We start from the raw sequence: 9,312 nt of genomic DNA, 5'->3' as shown, positions 1-9,312 counted from the left end.
TGACATGTTACTGTACACAGCAAAAGGGACGACAGATATTTTAGAACAAAAATATTAGAGGATTTCTGTCTCCTAAATTGTCTATTAGTTAGCCTTTTAAACCCATGATACATTATTAAAGATTAGTGCCGGGCCACAAATAAACAGGATTCATATAATCTCACCACACATACTGAATGTAGAAAGACTAAGGAAGAAAAACAAAAAGTCATTCATAAGTGCCTTGAACCTTAAATTGCTCATGAGAGGAAATGTCACACAAGGTGAGTGTCACAGCCACATGCATAATGACTGAGTGGGGTGGCATAAGGGGATCCTGAGATAAGACAATAGGGCGAGTAGCCTGGATTGTCCAGGTGGGCCCAATGCAATCACAGGGGTCCTTGAAATGGAGGACATTTCCCAGCTGAGTTTAAAATAAGAGGGAGGTGTAGCCATGGAGCAGTGTTCAGAAAGGCTGCTGGCCATGAAAATGGAGGAAGTCATGGGGCACAAGCTAAGGAAGGTGGGTGACCTCTGGAAACTGGAGAAAAACAAGGAAACATTCTCTTCTAGACCCTCTAGAAGGCAGGCACACTGCTGGTACCTTGAATTTAGCCCAATGAGAACTGTTGGATCTCTGACCTCCACAGCCATTAGGTGATAGATCTGTGGTGGTTTAAGCCATTGAGTTTCTGGAAATTTGTCACAGTGGTAATAGAAAAGTAACATAGGGAGGGGGTGTACACGGGATTAAAGATCTGGGATGGGGTGTGGAGAGGATTTTGACATTTACACCTAAAAAACAACCAGGTGCAGTGGGAAGGTGTTTTAAGGATGACCTACCTGGCAGGGCTGTTACACAGACTGTTTGGAGTGAGGAGAGCATTGGGGTAGAGGGATCAATACAACCTGTACCAGGAAAATAAGGAGTAAAATGTCACAGGGCTTCAGTGGTAGTGGATGTAGGAATGGAATTGGGCAGAGAGAAGCGTTACTTTGAAGGAATTAGTACAGGTTTGATGACTGCATGTTGGGGAGAGTTAGCCCATGTGTGGACTGAATGTTAGTGTCTCCTCGAAATCCATATGGTGAAACCCCATCTCCTGGTGTGATGGTGTTGGGAGGTGGGGCCTTTGGGAGGTCATTAGGCTAAAATGAGGCGATAGAAGTAAAGGCCTCATGAATGGGATTAGGGCACTTATAAGGGGCCCCAGAGTGCTTGCTTCTCTCTGCTCTCCACCCCATGGAGATAGTGGGAAGACAGCCATCTTCAAGCCATGAAACCAGTCCTCTCCCAGATACCTTGATCTTGAACATCTCAATGTCCAAAACTTGAGGAATATGCTGGTTGTTTAAGCCACCTGACCCATGGTAATTTGTTACAGCATCCCAGACTGACGAAGACAGTGGAGAATGCCTCAGAGTTTGGAACTGATTGCCTGGAGATGCTGAAACCCAGGGAAGTGGGCAGCACAGACATTTACTCATTTAATCCTCCCAACATAGTAGGAGACAAAGTCTACATATTCCTCACCATTTAAAAGATAAAGAAAAGGGGCAGAAATAAGTTAAGAAAAAAAGAGTTTGTCCAGGATTCACACAGAACCCCCCCGGAGGCAGAGTGAGAATTTATACACAGGTGGGCTGGCCCCAGAGCCCCTGCTCATAACTACTACATCAGATGGCCTGGCTTATGTGGATCATTTATTTTTTCAACTGTGAGATGATGATACTGTGTCCAGTAACTTATAATTTCAAAATATGTCACTATAAGGGAATCATTAGTCATGCGCGTTACAAACCACAGAAAGCTAGACATACAAAAATAACCTGTTAGGGCAAGAAAACCACTGTTTCTAAACATCATACACACTGAGCCTTTGCAGTAAAATGTGTATTTATAATTCTGTCTGGCTACAGAATAACTTCATAATCCTGCATGTGGCTGGTGGCTCCCATGGTGGACAGCATGGGCCTAGGGAACTTAAGTGACTTGCCCAGCCTTGCCCAGGAAGCTCGTGGTGGGATCAGAGCTACAGTCTGGGACTTCTCCTTCCTATTCAACAAGTCCCTCATGGAGGCTTAGAAGCTTCTCCTTTGGTGTCCAGCTGTTTATCCGTACTTATGACATCTTGTCAGGTGTCCCAGCCTGCTCCTGAACATCAGCCAGAACCCACTTCTGCTCATTTCTGGCCAGGTAATACCTTCTAGCAACTTCCATTGCCTTCTTGGTGTTGGTTCTTACTTGGAAGGTTAGTGGCTAGAGATGGAAATGTGTCCACATGACAGGTTTTTCATAAACATAGCAGGAGTGGTCAAGAGAAGGAAAAGTCAGGAAGAAAGACCAGTGGAAGGAAGTCATTAAATACACCAAATGGATACTTTCAATGTATGTTTGTGTTACTGAGTCCAAACTTGCTCTGCTTGCTGAATGACAGGCCAGTAAATCAGGAAAACAGGATTTCGGGCAAGGAATGGTGACTTTAATTGGAAAGCCAGCTGACCAAGAAGATGGCCAACTACTGTCCTGGAGAACCATCTTCCCCAAGTCAGAATTCAGGCTCCTTTTATATTAAAATGCAGAAGCAGGAATGCTGGGTTGTTACAAACTTGGTGTATGAATTCTTTGTTGTTAGAATCCTTTGTTCCTGCAGCTCTTCACCTGGGTCAGATCCCTGTAAACCTCCAACAAACAAATGTTATTTTCTATTCTGTAACTTGTTATCTTTATATGAATGGAAAAGTGTTAATATCCTTCAAAGTCAGAGCCTTGAGAATAGGGTCTCCTGTTTATTTCAGGCTCTAGGCAACATTGTTTTACGAAAGGTGTGGAACCAACAAGACTAAACCTAGGAGACAGGGCACAGGGTTAAAGTCAAATCTAATATGGAGTCAGATTTATTCTTTTCTATTACAGGGGCAGAAGCAACTTGAGGATGACGTTTATTTGATTTATAATTTTCTCTCAAATTCTTTTTAACTCTTGATCACTTCCATTTCATTTGCTTGTTTTGAATAGCTCACGGCCTCTGTACGCTTCAGTATAATTTACTGTGATCTCAGTACTGTCCAGCCTTTGTGTGTTAATGCTGCTTACATTTCATCTTTTTTTCTCTGATTACTTTTAATATTCTATTTATTTTCTGTACTTTGCCAACTCTTCTTTCATTCTGTAGGCTTCCCATATACTTCTTAAACTCTTGTATATCTTTTTTCTACTTTTATGAGAACAATTGCTTTAAGTCATGTTTCCCATAATACATTTAGTAACACCTTTCACCATTCTATGAAAAGCAGTTTTGTTTTCTAGAGTGTTCCATTAGCTGTCATTTTATCATGTTCTCTTTTTTCTTTTTAAATGTATTTTTGTGTAAATACCAGCTAGCTCTTTTATTTTTAAGAATTTTTTTTTTCATTTTGACTTGAAATCCAGGCCGAGCTCTTTTCCAAATATGTAGAGAGGTGCCTCAGTCATGTGCCAGTCCAGAAAGATAAAATTAGGATTTTTTCAGTGTTGTCTCTCCCCAGTCTGCCAGAATCAGTTCTGCAGAGCTGCTCCCAGTGTGCATTTGCCCCATGTCCCTGCCTCATGTCCTGCTTCCTGCAGATACAGCTTGTCTGTGAAGATTCCCTGTGAGCTCTCCTCCTCTCTCAGAACCAAAGCCATGCACGTTCCCAGTGATGTCCTCTCGGTGCTGGTCCTGTTGTTATAAAGAAAAAAAAATGTTGCTTTTGCTCTAGAGTGTGCTACTTACACTAGAAAGATGTGTATTACCAACAGTCTCTGAGCTCCAGAGTCATGGGCGTTCTGTAGCTTTGTAAGCACAGTCTGAAGTCAGGAAGTGTGACACCTCCAGGCTTTGTTCTTTTTCCTTAAGATTGCTTTGGTAATTCCGGGTCTTTTTTGGTTCCATACAAATTTTAGGGTTATTTGCTTAGTGAGATAAGTCATACAGAGAAAGACAAATACTCTGCATTATTACTTATATGTGGGATGTGAAAAATAATACAAACAAATGTGTATAGCAAAACAGAAACAGACTCAGATGCAGAGAACAAAGTAGTGGTTACCAGTGGGGAGAGGGAAATGGGGAGGAGCCAGAGAGGGGTAGGGGATTAAGAGAAACAAACTACTATGTAGAAAACAGATAAGCAACAAGGATACATGGTATAGCACCAGAACTATATTCTTTTGGGCAATAAATTTAGGTGAAGTATAACCTATAAAATTATCAAATCCCCATGCTGTGCACCTGAAACTAATGCTATACTGTAAGTCAACTATACTTCAATAAAAATAAATGAATAAACCAAAATATGTGAATAAATAAATAAAATATAAGTGAATAAATTAAAAATAAAACTTGGGACATTCTTTTCCCATGTCCTTCCCTGTTTTGTATTTACTGATTTGGGCAGCCCACTCCTATTTCATTGTTTAGGAATTTAAGTAGTCCACATATCTCAACAAAACATTAGATTTACATTTTTATTTATTATTTTTCCAGTTACCTTTTTTATTTGAGAAAATAAGTGAGAAATGAAGGCTTTAATCAGCCACATTAGAATGGAAAGTTTTTAGTGCCCCTTTAAGAAAATAGTTTGGACTGTATTTTGTATATTTTGCTTATTTGTAGATGGTCTATCAAGATTATCCAATCTTCCTTTTTTTTTATTTCAAGATTATCCAATATTCCTGACTCAATTTTAGTAATTTGCATTTTTTTCTAAAAACTGCATACTTCATTTAGATTCTAGATTTTTAAAATATATGCATTATTTTACATATGCATAAATCTATTTTTAATGAAAAAAGTTTTTTCATTATTTGTAGTTATGTTCACATCTTATTTCCTTCAACTAATTTGCAAAGCAAGTTGGTATGGCTCTCTTCAAACTACCATATATATTTTTATATTTTATTTTTTAAACATTTTTTATTGATTTATAATCATTTTACAATGTGTCAAATTCCAGTGTTCAGCACAATTTTTCAGTTATACATGAACATATATATATTCATTGTCACATTTTTTTCTCTGTGAGCTACAATAAGATTTTGTGTATATTTCCCTGTGCTATACAGTATAATCTTGTTTATCTACTCTCCAATTTTTAAATCCCATCTATCCCTCCCCACCCCCTGCCCCCTTGGCAACCACAAGTTTGTATTCTATGTCTATGAGTCTATTTCTGTTTTGTATTTATGCTTTGTTTATTTGATTCTTTGTTTTAGATTCCACATGTGAGCAATTTCATATGGTATTTTTCTTTCTCTTTCTGGCTTACTTCACTTAGAATGACATTCTCCAGGAGCATCCATGTTGCTGCAAATGGCATTATGTTCTCGGTTTTTATGGCTGAGTAGTATTCTATTGTACAACTATACCACATCTTCTTTATCCAGTCACCTGTATTTTAAATATTGTTTAATACATTGTTTTTCTTTAAAGGTTCTCCTATTTTGCTTGCATGCTACTTATCTGTTTCTAGATCTTGAGAATATTTTAAACTTTTTTTTCAAATGATACCTTAGAGCATCATAAATTAACTCTGGTCATTGCTTTTGTTTCTTGTGGGAATTGATGAATACTATTCTTACTAATTTTGAATTTCTTTTTTATTGAAGCATAGTTTCAGGTGTACAACATAGTGAGTTATTTTTTTAACATTTTTTATTGATTTATAATCACTTTGCAATGTTGTGTCAAATTCCAGTGTTCAGCACAATTTTTCAGTCATTCATGGACATATACACACTCATTGTCACATTTTTTTCTCTGTGAGTTATCATAACATTTTGTGTATATTTCCCTGTGCTATGCATTGTAATCTTCTTTATCTATTCTACAATTTTGAAATCCCAGTCTATCCCTTCCCACCCTCCACCCCCCTGGTAACCACAAGTCTGTATTCTCTGTCTGTGAGTCTATTTCTGTCCTGTATTTACACTTTGTTTTTGTTTGTTTGTTTGTTTGTTTGTTTTTTGTTTTTTAGATTCCACATATGAGCGATCTCATATGGTATTTTTCTTTCACTTTCTGGCTTACTTCACTTAGAATGACATTCCATAGTGAGTTATGTTTAAAGAGTTTCTAATGCCAATTTTGATTCTCAAAATTCACATTAAAGGCCAATAAAGAATTGTAACGGTTATACACTTTTAAATTTCTATGTAAAGAGATTTAGTTAGTTATTATTTCATTCCTTAATTTATTGCACTTTGGTCTAAGGGTATAGTTTGAATAATATCCACTTTTTATTTTAGTTTGTCAATTACTGAGACAGTGATTGATGCTTACCATGTGGTAAATTATTTGTAGGTGTTTCAATAACGTCAGGAAATAATGAGTATTCCTAATCTGGGTTTCATGCTTCTATGTCTAGTAAACAAGTGTTGCTCGTTGTAGCTTTTAAATCTTCTATACTTAGTTTCTAAGGAAAAGGCATTAAAATGCTATAGAACATTATAGAGCAATTCAAAGAATGAAGGAGTCTTTATGTGCCAACGACAAAGGTCCTCAAGATGTAAGTGCTGAAACCAAATTTTGGAACCCCTCTTCCAGGGCTTTGCTCAGACCTTACCTTCTCCAGAAGCAGACTGAGCATCCTATTTAACGTTGCAGAAATCTCCACTGCACACACAGGAACTTCTCTCCGCTTTGCTTTTTCCACAGCCCTTAATATATTCTGCAATATTAAATGATTTAATTATACATTACATTTACTGTTAATTGTCTGCTTTTCTCCACTCCGATATAAGCACCACAAAACCAGTGACTTCTGCTTGTCTTGGTCGCCAATGTCTCCCAGTGCCTGGTACACAATGAGTAACTGTTTAATAGATATATATTGAAATAATGTTTATTATTGTAAGTCATGTAGGAATAAAATCCCAAACTATTTTGAAAACACATAAGATGCAAATACATAGAAAAGAACCCATAAGGAAACTCACAGAATTGTTATGTGTTTGATTCTAAGATGGGGTTGAAAAATCAAGGAGGCTTTTTACTTTTAACATGACATCCTTCCTCATTTGATGGTGTTTATAATAAAAAATATGTAAGTATTCAGTATGTAATCGCAATGTTAAAAATTAAATTTGAAATGACAAATGGCTCGGAATAAATAATATGTTTTGATAAAGAAGAGTGATAGATGAGGATGACCCTTACCATGTATGAAAGGAGACTCTAAGGTTCTCTGTGGAATGGCACTGATAAAGGAATAGACCTGCACATCGGGGAACCAGGCAGGTGTCTGGGATAGATTCCTTAGCAGAGATGACAAAATGCTACTTAAGAAAGTCATGTCAAGTCAAGGTGGAATAGAAAAACGTGGAAATAATTATTGAGCTCTTGGTGTTCGGAGTGAAACAGTGTGAATTTCACCTTACATCAAACAGTAAAATATAAATAGAAAAATATAGAAACATTATATTACTCATGACAGGAAACACCATACATAAAATGGAAAGTCCAAAATTACCTTGAAAAAAAGTGCTTAACAAATATAGAAGATACTGGATTGAGATGCTTATTAAACCAAGGTGCATGCAACCGAAAGAAAAATACTAAAACTCTGGTAAGGGGACAAAGCTCTTAGACATGCAGTACTGAATCAACCATAATCCACCAATTTGTTTCTTTCTTTAATGGTCGAATAAGCCATTTACAGATGGTTACTTCACACTGAGTGACCCTAAGCATAGTCTGAAATCTACAAACAGCATATTTGCAGAATTTTTAAAAGGCTTTAAAATCATAGAAGTATTGGCTTTTGGGTAAAGTAAGACTTTCTACAGTTAATTTTTATTGTAGTTTAAACACAAATCAAGGATGCTGGTTCAGTGACAGATGAATGCAAATTAACTGGGATGGGAGGCTATTTAACTGCCCAGAACAGGGGGAATCTTTCTGCCTAGAACCCCTGTCAATAATAATTAGTGCTTTCTGAAAAGGATGTTGTAGGTACACAGTCAAAATGATCCTTAAAGGGGGGATATAATTTGACTTAGGGAAATAACTGCTTGTGGAGGAAAAATATAACAAAGCACAGCACTTGGAAGTGATAACCACACAAAATACCACCCCACGCCCAGGCTCGGTCTTATATAAGAAACTATCATATTGCCAATTAAATAGTAATTGCTCAGTGATGACACTTTGAAATGACCAAATACTAAATTGAGAGAAGAAAGGAATTGATCCCAGTCAACTCTCTGTCCCCCTTCCCTGCCTCCACAGCCCCACAAACAAAACAGCACGGGAGAAAATCCAACAGCCCTGTTAGAATGATTTTCCTGTCTCACTTTTATAAAAGACCTGGAAATAACATTGCACCAGTTTATAAGCCAGACAGGGCCTGGCCTGCTGTGTCAACACAGAAAAGCTATCCTGCAGTCCCAGCCCTGCCTTGTGGCCTTTAGGACTGCTTCAGAAATCAATCCTGGGGAAGAATAAAAGGGCAGCGCCACCAGGCTCGGGGACACCCCTCGCAATCTGGGTTCTAGCTGCGGATTTGCCAGGAGAAGAGTCCCGGCCACTCACGCAAGCTCCTTCCAGGTGCTGCCAGCCCTTTGAGGCTGAGATGCTGGAGGACTTTGTGGGTGAGGTACTTTTCATTAATTACCTCACTTTGTCTCCACAGCAGCCCTTTGAGGAAGATGCTATTCTGGTTCCCCTTTGCACAAAGGAATAAAGTTACTTAGAGGAAGTCAGTTGGCTAAGGTACTGATCCAGTGCATAATGTTGGCCCTTTTTACCTTAAGTATTTACAAAATAAAATGTTTTCCTGACATCTTTGTGCTCATTTATCTGGGCAGCCAGGGCAAAGTACCACGGACTGGGTGGTTTAAACAGCGAAGATGTATTGTCTCAAATTTCTGGAGGCTGGAAGTGGATGATAGAGGTGTTGGCAGGGCTGGGGCCTCCTGAGGCCTCTCCTTTGGTTTATAGATGGCTGATCATTCCCGTGTTCTCACATGATCTTCCTTCCCTTTATGTGTCTCTGTCTCCTGGCTTTCTCTTGTTCTAAGAACACCAGTAATATTGGATTAGGTCCCACACTAATGAACTCCTATAACCTAATTACCTATTTAAAGGCCCTGTGTCCAAATATAGTCACATGCTGAGGCGTTGAGAGTTAGGACTTTAAACATGTATGTTGGTGCAGGGTAGGGGGGACACATCTCAGCCCATAGCAACTTTATTTTTTTTACAGACTTTTCATTTAATATTTTATCAAATAATGACCACAACCTGCACATCCCACTCTTTGCCTATCCAATAAAAAATATCTGATTTTGTCTGAGAAAAACCTACTGTA

Source organism: Camelus ferus, chromosome 13, assembly GCF_009834535.1.
Source record: "Camelus ferus isolate YT-003-E chromosome 13, BCGSAC_Cfer_1.0, whole genome shotgun sequence".
NCBI classification, from domain to species: Eukaryota; Metazoa; Chordata; class Mammalia; order Artiodactyla; family Camelidae; genus Camelus; species Camelus ferus.
This window is presented reverse-complemented; position numbering follows the sequence as displayed.